General features: G+C 46.6%; 1 long non-coding RNA gene across 3 annotated transcripts in view; it reads left to right on the forward strand.

Annotated features, from left to right (window-relative positions):
* Window positions 1-378: 378 nt before the first annotated feature.
* Window positions 379-14688, forward strand: part of LOC311198069 — an 81765-nt gene continuing 67455 nt past the window's right edge. For all 3 annotated transcript variants that reach the window (XR_014617679.1, XR_014617680.1, XR_014617681.1), the window contains exons 1-2: window positions 379-486; window positions 2549-2819. This is a non-coding gene — a long non-coding RNA (uncharacterized lncRNA). The remainder of the gene's footprint in view (window positions 487-2548; window positions 2820-14688) is intronic.

The raw sequence follows: 14688 nt of genomic DNA on the forward strand, positions 1-14688 counted from the left end.
TGACACTATGCAGCTGTAAAGAAATCTGCTTTGCCTATGAAAAAAATCGGAGTGTAATGTAGCTAAAGCTAATTAAGTGATATCTCAATAACGTGCAGTGATTTTTTAATAGATGCCAACAGGATAGGCTTAAGGCGAGACAGCGAAACACACCCGCCAAACCCGCTTGTGCTCTGTCCCAATCCCTCCTCTGAAGTGCAGAGGAATGTTTGAGTTCTGGGTGTGTGTGTCCGCAGGGTTGGCAACAGAAACCAGAGCAAGTGAGATTACAGACGTTCTGCTTATCCTAAAGTGAATACGATTTTATTTTTGAATCTTTTAAATTTAATGACTTCTTTCCTGTTAGCACCTCTTTGGATAACCAGGGCTTTCCTTGCAGTGAAGGGAGATGGCTTGGATCCACAAGGAATGATCCGGGAAGAGCAGTTTGCTAACACGGATCCCAGAACAGAGAGGTCGAAGCCCTAATTGCTTCCTGGTTGTGAGGTATGAGAATTATTAGCTCTTGGGTGGATAGCTCTGTTATGAACTTTGATGTTACAAACTTTGATGTGACAGTAGCCGTTCAAAGGAGTGGGAAAATGATATGTGAGAAGTTTGCAAAAATCAGAAGGGTTTTAGCTTATAGACTGTCTTATTCGCTCTTGGCAGAGTTGTCTCAGAGGCAATTAACTACATGTAGGGCAGGAATGAGCTGCGGTTTCTTCTTTGCTTCTATTGCTGGATGTCCCTCCCCATGGCATGGGGTTGGAACCTGATGATCTTTAAGGTCCCTTCCAGGTGTAGCCATTCTATGATTCTATGAAATTACCAGGTTTAGAAAGAGAGTCGAAGTGCGAAGTGTGAGGGAGTCTTTGGGCCAGAAGTTTAGACCATTCCTAACATCACAGGGAAAGCAGATGCATATCCCACTGAAAGGTAACTGCTTGTTGCCTGAAGCAATGGCCACGTTCTCAAATTGCTTTTATTCATACCAGTAGTGCTAAGGTGAAAATGCACCTGTCACTGAAAAGCTCCTTACTGGACAGTCCTGTTACTGAATCTGGATTTCCTAGACCCTGCTATTTCCCCCTGCCCTGGGGATGAGCCACCACGGTTTCATGAGGTGGGAAGGACATCCCTAGAGTGAGCAGGACAGCGGTACTCTGCGGCTGAGACTGCAGGAGGAGTGGGCATAGCTGCATTGCCGAGCTCCTCACCGCCTCTCCACAGCTTCCCCTTTTTCTGACCATGCTTGGAAGGGTGTGATGGACTTTGTGCTTGGCTGAGGCCGGAATCCAACTTGTGGTGGATAAAATGCTGGAGAGGTGGGCTAGTCCCCACAAAACCCTCCAGACCACCTCCAAGCAGCAGCTGGCTTCGCTCACAGCCCCAGCTGAGATAAATGGCATTCCAGCCCTGGAGCCCACTGCTGCTTCTCCTTTTACAGCTGTTGCAGGATAACACCAAGGGGTTTAGCGGCTTGCATTTGCTTTTTGATGTAAATCCAGCCAGGAGGGTGTGTTGGGGTGGGAAGTGAGGATTTTTGATCCAACCCCACCTTGCAGGGTGAAAGTGTAGTGAGGAGGGTTAGCAGCAGCAAATGATGTCTCTGTGACCTCTGCTTCCTCTGCTGTGAGAGTTTGCATTGTGAAGCGATGAATACGTAATTCATTCCCACCCACCAGGGAAAATGCCCCAGTAGCACGACGCAGACATCCGCAGCACGCTAGGGCAGGAAGAAAGGAGGTGGTTATAGGAGATTTAAAGATACGATGCACAGCCCCACAGGAGGGGCATGTGAGATGGATTTTAAGGGGGAATGGAGCAATATGCCTGTTTGGCTGGATTCTTTGCAACTTTTCTGGTTTGGTTTTTTGTTTTTTTTAAACCACAAGCACTCAACACTATCGACAGTTTTCCATAGTTTCAAGATGCTTTTACTCTGCCTGCCAAAAATCAAGTGGGGCTGCCAGGCACAGCAGCTCTCTGTTTTCAAGATCTGAGAGAGGGACAGTCCCTTGAGTGGTCCCCACTGGGACTTCGTGGCTCTCAGTCCTGCAGGTGGGATGTGACAGAAGTGCTTTGCAAACCTCTGCCTTTGGGATGCTGTGTTTAGCCCAGCTCTGCATTTTTCTTCTGTTTTTAAATAGCAACAGATGTGGAGAAGAAGGCATCCTTCCCAAATGAACCATCAGGAGAGCTTGTACTCAGCCCTCTCCCCAAGGGCAGTCTCTTGCCTTTTTCAGCATGGGCTTTTGTAATGGTTGTGATGGACTTGTTCTCTCACCTTTGTGTTAAGGTCCTGTTGTCTAACAGTGAGGTTGGAGGAAGCCTGGAGTGGTCCTTTAGCCTGTCTCCCTCTCCTGAGACAGGAGTCATTTTCTACCCAGACCTTCCTTGCTGGGCATTTGTCCAACCTGCAGTGAAGGGCATCCAGACAGGACCATTCCCCTTAACCTGCCCAGGACAAGCATGTGATAGGAAGCAGTCCATGGTGTTTGGGTGGTTTCTCCACATATTAACTTTCAAAGGTCTAATCTGAAATGTCTTCCTTTGTCTTCTGCAGATTGGAAAGCAGAAGAGCTGAGTCAACCCCTGAGAAGAAATTTCCTGCAGCAGATGTTATGCCATGAGATTCTGCTGTCTCTTGCTGTCATGGCTGGAGGAACTAGTGTCTCACTCCAAGGCCTGAATGAAGATAACACTGTCCCACTCCTCCAGTCGCATCACTACAGCAAAGATAAACTCCCCGCTTAGCATTCACTGCAGAACAAGTGTCACTAAATCTTCTCTCTGTGGAAGCATCCCTGCCTGTGCTGAGACCTTACCTTTGAAAGGTGATAATGTGAAAAACATTCTGCTACATTTTGCAATGAAAATCTATTTACATACTTTATCTGGGAGCCATCCTGTCATTTCTAACACTGACTTCTGGGTGACTTTCCTGTGCTTTTCTCTGCCTGTAGTGCCAGCTTCACGCCAACGATCCTGGATAACCATTTACAAGGTCTAAATTCAGTCTCCATTTCTGTTCTATATTGCCTGTTGCAAGTTGCTTAATTGTCTTGTTCCTCATCTGTAAAGCAGTACTGTGTTCTTCCTCCCTGTCCTCTGCGGATCAGATGGTGGTCCAGGCAGGGCTGCCTTGGGTGCAGGTGTCTCAGCAGACTGTTTTAAACCGGTGAAGTACAATTAACTTTTGGATTTGGCACTAAAGATCTTTCAGCTTCCCACAGTTTGCTGCTAAGCAGACCACAAGCTTTGTGAGATTTTCTGCAAGATTTAAATCCCAACTTCTTGACTTAGCTCATTATGTGAGAATCTCAGCTCCTGGGGTTTTTTGGGGTTTTTTTTTGGTCTTGTCTCTTTCAGGCACGTCACTACCACCAGTGCAAAAATGAGCCAGAGGGTGTTGTCCCCAGATGGCATGAATCTGTCATTTCTTCAAAAATACAAAGGGGTTTGGGATAATCCCATCACTTTCCCCATGCTCAATTAATCAGTCCTGTCTGTGAGGAGGGTTCTGTACAGTGCTGGAGCCAGCAGAAAAGCTACTTTAGCTGCCTGCAGAATCTGTATGTACCCACTCAATGCACAGCAAGGGCAAAAATAAAAGTCATTAGAGAACCAATCAACAGCAGCAGAGTCCCACCAAAAGCACCAAACTCCGATGTCTGGGAGGAGGTGCTGGGGGATGCACTCACTGTGGGTGTGTGGCAGTCAGCACTGGGGGACTTGGGGCTCATGATTTCTTCAAGCCAACACCATCACTGTAAAAAACCAGTCTCCACAGTTTCCTTTGGCCACCCTGCTACTGTGGAGTGTGTACCCTAATAAATGTTTCTCTTCCGTTGCCTACTCTACCTGCTGGCACAATGTCTATATTGGGTGTTAAGAAATAGTATCTGGGAAAAAATAATACATAAATATTCAACAGAAGCATTTTAGAGCTTGGAAAAGTTAAACCTCTGTGTGCAGGTTTCCTTCTGGGTGCTCCAAAGCAGCTGCAGGAGTTCAAGTATGTTATGTATATGTGCTGTCCTATATTAAAGGAGCTACATTCGTATCTTTCATTCTCAGCCTCCACCTCCTCCTATTCAATTTAGAGTCTAGACTGTTTAAAAATATCTTATTACTGCTTTTTTTCCATGGGGAAAGGGCACTTGTGAGACAATGTGCTCAACTGGAGATTACACAGATTTGTTACGTGTTGGTGCATGAGAACAGGAGAGGTTCCAGCAAGCTCCAATATATAATAAACTGTGAAGGTATAAATTGCATATGATTAAACCTTTGATGGTGGGCTGTTAGGAATTCTCAGTGCAACATGCCATGTCACCTTTTACATCAGCTCTAACAATGACACTGCCAGACTCATTGGCTCCAAGGGGTTAATTATACATTATGGATTAAAACAATGCAAGGATGCTTGTTAATACTCAAATCATGGTAACCCTGGGTGACTCCCTTACCACTGCTGCCAATTTGCAACACTCACCTGGGGCAAGATAGGAAAAGGCTTGTCATTCCTCACTCCCTCTACTCCCTTCCCCTCCTCCTTGCTGTTTTTTTCCTATTTGCAGCAGCAATTTGCTTGTCAAGGTAGCTGACAGGTGAAAAGCCTACCTGATTATTGAAATTGTAAGGGCAAAAGAAATTGAAGCCATCTGCCGTGGATGGCAATTTACAGGGAGTGCTGGTCCAGGGCAAATGCAGATGAGGGGCAGGTGAGGAGGGCAGACAACTGCTTATGGGAGTGATAAAGCAGTAGGTGATAGAAAGGGTCACAGAGGAGGGGCTGGCCTTGGCCTTGGGAGCTGGGGATGAGAAGTCTGAAGCTTTGGCTCTCAGCCAGAGTATTGACTGGGAAAGCTGGGTGATGTCCTTTGATACACAGGGATGGGGCTGGCTGCTGTCCCTCTGTTTTTGCCACCAGGACTTCAGGCATCTAAGTGCCTTTTATCTGCCAGAAGCCAGCACTGGGATCAGAGAGGTGAGCTGAGATGAGGTGTTTGTGTGTTACAAGCTAAGTGGAGATGTGCTATGAGGAAAATTTGTAGAACTTCTGAGTTCTCTCTTTTTTTCACAAGACAGTAATGAGCTAATTTAACATCCCTAAACCTGGGATGAAGTTATACTTTCAGCAGTTGCAGGCTTTGTGTTTTTATTGTTCTAAAAATAGCTCTGGTGAAAATCAACTCTTACCTCCCAGCTTCCTTTCCTGCCACAGGGTAAAACCTGCCCCCCTGTGTAAGTGTAAAGCTGGACTGATGCTCTCTGTTTGTGCTGATAAACTTTCCTACCTAGACATGCCATAGGAGACCTACTCTTGTGTAGATCTGGGATGCTCTCAAGATGAGACTGGAGTTGAGCATTTGAGCCGTGAGGCACGTAGAAAGCCCTGGTTGCGGTATCCGAGGGCTCTTGTCTCCTTTCCCGTATGATGGCTTGGGATTTGTCTGGATATTTCCTGGCCTGGTCCTGAAGATCCTCTCTGCTGTCAGCATGCAGGGAGCCTGCTGCCTGCGCTGATGTGTGCAGTCTATGGCTGTGAGTGCTTTTGGCAGTCTGTGCTGGTGTCTCTCTTGCTCCAGCAAGAGTGAATTTAAGTTCCAGTGTGCACAGATCCCAGCAGCTACTTGGGAACCAAGTATTAGTCCTCTGGAAGTTGAGCTCCTACAGCTAATTGAGCTTAAACGTGTTGCTACTGTGTCTGTATGTGTGTCTCAGCGCAGCAACTAACCCCTGCCAAAATCCTGGCAAAGCCCTGGTCTTACAGTCTCTTTCCAGACTGAAGGAATGTTTGATGGCTTAAAGAAAGAAAAAAATAAAGACTGAGGGGAGGAAGCCTATAGTAAATAAATAAGACTCTGACCTTATCTGAAGTATTCCTGTGCACTGAATCTAGCCAAGGACTCTTGAATAAAACAAACTTGAAGTTTCTAGGCCAAGTAGGTTTTGAGATATGGCTCCACGATAAATTGTTAGAGGAATATTTCAAAGGCTGAATTGCACCTCATTTTTCAAAGTCCCATATCTCACAAACACCTTGTCTGATCTGCCACAAATTTTGTCAATAAATTATCCCCCAGCTACTGATAGTGTATGCAAAGTCTGGAGCAAAAAAAGCTGCACAGATCTTCATTCTTATCTTAAACACCTCCCTCCCAAAGACACGGCCCCTCCTCCCGTAAATGTTGGCAGAGCTTGGGGAGGGGGGGGCTACTTAAAAAAACAAGGGGCAAAAAATTCTCTTTAGTCCAAACTGGTTAATGCTGTGTGGAGTCATGGATTGTCTGGTCTTGGCCATCTTCCTAAAGCCTGTGGTTTCTATGAAGGTAACTGGGGAAAGCTACAGCCAGTTTTGAATGGGGCTGCGTGGTTGCACTGAATCGCTCCATCCAGCAGCTGCCTCAAGAAGGCACTTGGGGCTGCAGTGCCTCCTGCCACATAGCTGTGTAGTCCTCCTCTGCCACTGGCGTCCCAAGAGTTCTCTGAGCTGGGAGGTGAGGAGGGAGCTGACCTGGCAGGGTGGCAAAGCCCCTGTCCTGTGGGAAAGGTTCTGAGGCAGCACTTGGCACATCTACAGCCACCCCAGGTTGAACGGGAGATCCTGTGGGCTTTGGGGCTGCCTCTGGCCACCACTGCAGCTCTTATCATGTCTGGGCTTGCTTTCCTGAGCATTAAAACTTGAGAGCTTTGTGCTGCCCATGTCAGAGCAGGAAAGGGAGAGAAGGAAGTGATCTTAATTTTTGGAGCATGCTACTTTGAAGCCCGTTATTGATTGCAGGGGATGCAGATAAAATAGGAAGCTGGAAACGAAGTATTGGTCGGCTCTGGCATTTTGTGAATGAACCCAAGGTGAAAGGAGAGCAAAGGAGAAGCAAAAAGATAGGAGGCAGGAGCAGCAAATAAGGCTGGGACAGCAAGGGAATGAGCAAGGAATCAATACTGCTTAGTGTCATCCTCCATAATTTTTATGTGGAATAATTAATCTCAAGGCATTATTGCTCCCTGGCAAACGCATGCTTAGAAGAAAGGCTTTAGAAATCTGGGCTTCTATTTCAGGGACATGGATAAGTATTTTTTCCTTTCCCCCTCCCCATTTGTGTGCTTGAAAAGATAAGTCTCTTCTAGTATCTGCATTTGGATCCATGAGGGAGTTATTAACTGTGCTGGCAGCACTATCCAGCAACAATGGGACAATGACCCTGTCCTCCCAGTAATTTGTTCTATGACACTGTAAGGATTCAAATGAAATAATCATTTAATAGCAGACTAAAGGAATTTTGCCTGTCTATGCTTGTGATGATTATTTCTTTTCACACTGTTCTCTTCTAGTTTTCCTTTGGCTCCAAAGGAAATACAGTAATTGAGGATTATTTTTCCCCCACAGTTACACCAGCCTGAAGCCCCTCAGATTTTCAGTGGTAAAAATTTCAATTAAGGTTCCCAACGTTAACAATTTCTCAGACTTATATATTTGATCCAAACACTTGTGTGTGAGACACTTGGAATAAATTTACAAAGAAAACATTGAGGAAATATCCACTGCACTGCAACACAAAGGAAGAATTTGGGATGTGCTCTCTTAAGATCTTAACAGTCTGTTAAAGTGTTTCAAAGTCAACATTTCTAAAGACCCCAAAGGTAGCTGACTTGGGGAAGTGTTTCTATCTCCAATCAATTATTTCAGCAATTGGGTTAACTCTCAAATTGAAATCCTATCCATCCTTGTTACACAGATGTAATCAATATCAGTAATTTAGAAGTTGGGGAATATCTTCATTAAAACCCCCTCTTATGTGGGGTTTAAATGTCATTGGTTTGTTAGCTAGCTATTATTTTGTCACAGTATGAGACTTAAAAGTCATTTTTCAGAGCTCTGATAGCCTTGCTAACCCATGCCAAGCTGATAATCACCTCAGAAATCAGTGAATAAACAAGCACCACTTAAAATGCTTTTCCACCAGACATTGTTTTCCTTCAAGCTGCAGCCTAACAGCAGCCCTTCTCAGCAGAGCCATCGCTCCACAGTCATTTAAAATGTTGCCTTTTGTTTAAGTGCATTTCCTCAGGTACAAGCTGAAGTTGCTGGGTAACCCTGCCCCTGATGGCCCTTGCAGTGCTGGTGTGGTGTTAGAAAATGATGCTCTGGGTCTGGAGTTGGGACACAAACACCAGTTGCTGTAGATGCTGTGGAGCAGATCCAGGATATGAAACCATGTTGGTCTATGTAAGCAGTCTGGGCTGAAACAAAGGGGTGGGAGCTCAGATAATGGGGACTTTGTCTGTTGATACACACTGTTGCAGGTCTAGAAGTGAAAAGTCACAGTTTGAGGAGGAGTGTGAGCAGTGGGGGTTGGTTACCCATGAGGACTTTGACCAGCATGCTGAGGTATGGATTTTTCCCAGCTGGAGAACCCCTTCTGGTTGTCCTTTAGCTACAACAGTGACAGAATGGCTGGGGGTGGGGGCTATTGTTTAGCTGAGGAGACTGTGCTGTTGGCAGGGTGTATCTGGAAACTGATGTGGGAAACTGTCCTACACAGGTTGTGAGATCCAAGAAAACCCCCTGAGGGAGTGAATGTGTGGCATTCTGGGAAAGCTCTGCATGAATGGAACTCTGGTGATGGCCCCATCCATTGCAAGTCATGGCTCTTATCTTTGCAATGTGTGGAAGATATGCCTTTTGAAAAGGCTTTAGGTGATTTTTTTTCCCTCCTCCTCTGCATATGTGTGGGGTTGCTTGGAGCAAGCTTTTGTTGGTGGCATGTGAAACAGTATATTCCAGGAAACTTCAGAAATATTTTATGAAGTGTAGTAATAAAAATATCCATGTGGTGTGGCCCATGCAAAACAGCCCTTTTGGCTAGGAGCAGTACGTACAGCTTCTGTAGTGCACAGTTCTTCCATGAGAAACCCGTGCAGATGGATTTCATCTCCCTGGGATTTGAATAGCCATTACACAACCCCAAAAAGCTTTTCTAGGGCAGTTGTAGAAGTAGTTATCTGTGACAGACCTTTCCAGCTCAGATCAGAGGCTGGTCTGCGCTCAGGTTGGCCCTGCCAGATTGGATCCAGCCCAGTGCTTCTGCCTTCCCTCCTGGAGAGACCCCGGCAGTCAGGCTGAACAGTTAACTGGGGGCTGTGGGCCCCATCCGCGGGGCTGGAGCTCTGCGGGCGGTGGTGCTGCTGATGGGACGTGCAGGGCCGAGGGCTGTAGGAAGCTGCTTAAGGGTCAGTGGGAAAATCCTGCGGGAGAGGCTTTGTTTCCCTCGAGGACTCTGCCAGAGGGATGGTCTGGATGCCTGTGAGGAGAAAAGAAAGATCAGAACACACTTGTGATGTATCAATTAATTAACAGAGAGCTCAGATGTGGGTTTTGCTTTGCAGCTTCTGCTGCTGTGCTTTGTATGGAGGCTGCTACGTGCTTCATAAGGTCCCTGCCACTGCAGGAGGATTCTCACCTTTCTGCTGGCATTTTGAGGTCTTTAGATATAAGGTTTGACAGGATATAAGCAAGGTTAGTATGCCCAAAGGACAAACTGGGCAGTTTTTCTGGGCTGGCATTTCTAGATCATATGAGTGATTCCATGCAAATTAACCTTAATTAGTGTTAATTACTGGGAGGCTTACATATTTTGTTTGATTCCTTTTTGGCAGCTCATGCAACTGTGTTTTTATATACCTGTTACTTGAAGCATTTGATTTAAAAAATAATAATCCTCTGTAATTATAATTACTTTTTTAAAGGTTGCAGGGCTTGTGTGATCTCTGTAGTAAAGCTTTAAGAATTCTTCTATCTAGACAATGATCTTCTGTCTCTTTCTGCAAAAGACCAGTACAGGGTTTGCTAACCACTCATGAATTTACTTACCAGCCTTTCCCAGCTTAGATCCCATGATTTCTAGTACATGGAGATCATGAGGACCGAGTATTTTGCCAAGGGTGTCTGCGGGTGGAAGCCCAATTGTCAACTTGACTTGTCTTGATGATTGACGTTGGAGGGGGCTTCCCTCTGTACAGCTCAGCTTCTGGTCATTTGCCTAATCAGCAGTGTGGAGGTGATTCTATGACATCAGCTGAGGGTTGAGCAAAGCTCCAGCAGAGTTTTGCTCTGGTCACAGGCATGGAATGCCCCCAAGATGCGGATGCCGTAAGGTTCTGCACTCGCTGCTGTGGGGAGCAGGATGAGGCACTGGATGAGGGTCTGGGTCTGAGGTATCCCAAGCTACAGTGTGTGCCAGGTTGCTGGTTCATGACCCTTGTGGCAGTCCCAAGCCGTGGCTCTGCTGAGAGAGCTGGGATGACTCAGCGGTCAGCTGGTCAGAGGAGGTGTCCAGTAGTTCAAGTCCTTTTGCATCCAGGCTCAAAAGGATTGGAAGGCTCAGGGTACCCTTTGCCTTCCGTCTGGGGACAGTTGCTTTCTATCACCTTAGCCTTGTGGGTGGGCAGGAGGAGAGCACTGCTTTGAGATCAGCATCTGAGACAGGGACAGGTCATCACCCAGCCTTTCAGTACAACCCCTTCTAAAAATCTCCACTCCCAAACTCGTGCTGTTTTTCTGTTTAACTGTGTGACCTCCAAGAGCCCCAGCTGTGCTGGCTTAACCTGCCTTATTTCTGTGGTCTGTTTGAGCAGTTATGTTTCCTTTTCATAACTCATCTGGAGGAACATCTGACTTTCTTGAGTTTTTCATGGTGAGTTTGTCCTGTGCAGCTCTGCAGACAGGTCACACATCATGTTTGGCAGCATTAGTGAGGATGAACATGCCAGCAACAGCCCTACAGAGCCCCATGCCCAGTTCCACCAGAGCTACAATCACTGGCTCTGTGACAGGTTTCCTGTCCTGATTCATAGTTGCTGAGTCACTTTAATTTTATCTCTCTCTGGAGGGAAATGGCATTTGGTCTCAGATTTCATTTGTTATTATTTTTAACGTATCACAGGGTTTAATAAGTTTTGGTTCGCACTTTATTTTTGCTATTAACACTCTTCCAGTTTCAGGCTGGTTGCTGCAGCAGTGTAATTATGTGTTAGGCTCTGAGCTGGAGTAGCTGTTGTTTAAATTGCTGGAATCACTTCGCTACAGCAATTCCTGTCTGTCTTTCCTTATCTCTGGCCAGTGATAGATGGTCTGGGGAGAGGTATAAGACCCACACAATGGATTTGTCCAAAATGTGCACTTGAAGTTCCTTCCCCAAAGTAGGAGGTTATGTATCCTCTATGTACTTTTGTGCTTGTTAACCACATTGCTGGGTTTTTTTTCCCTTCAGTAACATACAAAGCTCGTACCGATTTGGTCTTTAAATAAATTATTCAGATCACGTATAGAAAATCCTGTGTGTTTTGATTTACAAAAGTGCCAACGCTGAAGGGACTTCTCTGTTGTCAATTGGGTGGGAGAAGACAGTAAAAGCTTGTTCAGATGAGTCTTGCCTGGTGATTTGGAGTACTGAGTTTCCATGACCCCGTGTTACTGCTGAAGGATACTGTGCTGGAGCTCAGGGAGTGAGACACTTCCTTGCTTCAGTGAACCCTGGTTCAGGCATATAAAGCTAAGTTGCTTCAGGAAGGCACTGTGGAATGTACCTCTGTGGTTCAGCATGGTATATTTTTTCAAATAGCAGTGTTTTTCTTCTTCTTGTTAATGTTCAAGACATAAGGCAGTGAGTTCTAGCTCCCTTTGGGCTTGTAGTTGAGATGAGGTGGGCAGGTTTTCCTGTTGCTCTCAGATAGCAGGTAAACTGCTGGAGATGTTTAGATTGGGAATATGCTAAGCATTCAGGAGTGAAGAGCTCTGAGCTTGAGGGAAGGTGATTGGGAAGTGGAACAACTCAGTGAGTGGCAAAGCCAGGGCTGAGGTCTGTCCCAGCTTTAACACAGTGCATTCTGTGGGGAAGAAGAGGAAGAGCGGTACCAACAGCAGATGGAAGGAAAGAGAGATGGAAACAGCCAAAGGAATGGTGTGTGGGGATGGAGAGCACTCACGTGCAAGCCCAGGGGACTGAGGTACCTCCCAGACCATCCTTAGGGGCTAGGCTGACACCATCCCTCTGTCTCAACTCCAGCGAGGCAGATGATGGCATGTGCCAGAGCACAAGTACGACAGGTGGGAGCAGGAGGAGACCTTGTCGAGGAGGTGGTCTCCTGCTGCTGCCGGCTAAGGAAGGCTCAGCACCTTCCCTCTCGGTCAGGACAAGAAGGGTTTTGGAAGAGCCGGTGCTGCGTGGCTCCGAGGCCGGGCCGGGAGCGATGCTGGGAGCGATGCTGGGAGCGATGCTGGGAGCGATGCTGGAGCGATGCTGGGAGCGGTGCTGGGAGCGATGCTGGGAGCGGTGCTGGCTGCGCTGCTCTGGGAACACTCGCCCAGCGCCTGGCTACCTGCCAGCAGCAGCAGCTTTTCTTTCCTGGCTAATCGCTGATAAAACAGGAAGACCTTGATCATCCCTTTTGACATGAATAACGATGTTATCTCCTGTGATGTATGACCCAGAGCCAGATAATGTCCTCTGGCAGGGCTTTTTTCTCATGAGATGTAAAATACAATGATTATGTTACAAGGGGGAGATAAAGTGGCACAATCTTCACTAGTTCAAATAACTAATTGAAGCAGGAACTAGTGGAAATGGCTTCCTTTGTTCCCCAGCCATTGTTGATATAACAGTGCTTATAATGAAAGCCGAAACTGTTGCCCTCCTTTTTTTTTTCTCCCTCCTCTCTTTTTATTTTTTTTTCCCCCTTTAAACTCGAGTGCCTCCGCTCCTGCTTCCCTCCCTCCCTCCCCGTGTCCCTGGGGAAGCTGAGGACAGTGGTGATTTCTAGCAAGGGGTCCTGTTTTCCAGCAAGTCTTGTGTGTGAGAGCCAGGAGGATGGAATCAATAAGTAGCTCTCATTCTTTGTTTCCCTAGAGGACTTTTGAGAATGGAAAAATTGAGACCAGTGCTCTCCAAACCATAATTACACTTTTTAAATTTTATTTGCTTTCTTTTTTTTTTTTTTATTTGAAAGCAACAAACCTAATTACCTGGCAGGGATGGTCACCAGGGGTATATTGATATTTCAGCGAGGGTACAGTACTTATCACAACTGAGTTCAAATATTAAAAAAGCACCCCATCCCCCCAGCCCGCAAAGTAGGTTGGTGTGAAAAGCAGGTAACAGGGAGGGGTAACAGCCCAGATTTACAGGAGGAGCAATACTGTACGGTTGCAGTGCAGCATTATCAAAGTGCTGGGAGGCTTGGTTCTTCACAGCCTGGTTCGATCACTAGAATGGATGCTGTGACACAGGGTCTTCCCTCCCAGGTGGGGCAAATGAGCCTCTTTTGGACAAAAATCGGCTTGAAATATGAAACAAGGATTCCTTGCTTTAAACCCCCCCACCATATTTCTCAAGGTGGTTTGGTAATACCTATTATGCTACATTAGGACCAGTGTTACATACGGGGTTGCTGTCAGAGGCTGTCGACTATGGGCTTTACAGCTGCGGGGCGTGTTGCACTGCTGAGGAACAGGCTGTGCTCTGATGACTCAATAACCTGGACGGATAAAGTCAATAGAGACGTACGCTGTTGTGTGGCAGAGAGACATGGGGAATTTAAGAGACTTGCTCATATTCCTAGATGACCTTAACAACAACATAAGGACATAGACTTCAGTTCTCATGACCCCTGATCACTGATGCTGTACTATCCAATGTCTCTCAGAATCACTGAAGTTTTATCGGGATTCATTTTATGGCACTTCATCCAACTTACGTGATGCAGACTTGTTCCAGCTCTGCTTTGTCCTTGGACTGTAGCCTCTGCAAAGCCAGAGGGTCTGCAGCTGTTGCTTTCTTCTTCCTTGGGGTCCAGTCCTATTAAGCTCAGTTCCCACCAGCTCCCACAACTGTAGAGCCGGGAAATCTTGCCTTGAGCCCAAATAGGTGAGGAAAAGCTGACCCTCAACTAGCTGAAAATCTTCAAGGGAGTGCCTGGGCTTTGGGACGCATTTGAATGACCCAGCTTTGTGTTCTATTGATGGATGATATAGATGTAAAAGGCTCGTAGGTTACCAAAGTGCTCTGAAGCTTTTGCCTCCAGGTTACATGTGATAGTGGAGTCTTTCATCTGACAAGTGGATTTGTGGTGTCTTTGGTAGGAGCTTTTTTGTTAGAGCTGTAGAAGGATGTTTTGTTTTGACTTGCAGGTACTTATTTCCTCAGCTCGTTTGCTATCTGATGCACCTTTTTTGGACCCACGTGGGGGGAACCTGACAGCCTCTTCCCAGCAAGCAGCAGCCACCCATGACCGTGGGCTGCTTTGGTGTCTGTCAGCCTCCCTGCTGCAGAGCTTGTGTTATTTGCTATGCATTGCCATGTTTGCGTTGCTATGCTGCTTGTTGCATCTCGTCTGGTGTCTGTTACCATGTGTCTCCTTACCCCAGTGCCGGTAAGGAGATGTCTCTGAGGGGCTTGACCAAATCAGGACCAAGAGGCGGCCGGGTGGTGATGAGCTGTCGGGCGCTGTGGTGCAGAGCAGGCTAGGTGAAGGGGTGCATGAGAAGGGCACAGGACAGGCCAGAGGCTGAGCGGGTTCAAAACATCTTTGAAGCTGCAGTCAAGCTCCCAAAATACTGCTGAAGCAGTGTGAGAAAGCTCAGGGTTGGGCAAGAGCTGGGCACCTGGGTGCTATTTATGACTGAGCTACTGTGTGACCTTG

This window comes from Gallinula chloropus, assembly GCF_964237585.1.
Source record: "Gallinula chloropus genome assembly, chromosome: 17".
Lineage (NCBI taxonomy): Eukaryota > Metazoa > Chordata > Aves > Gruiformes > Rallidae > Gallinula > Gallinula chloropus.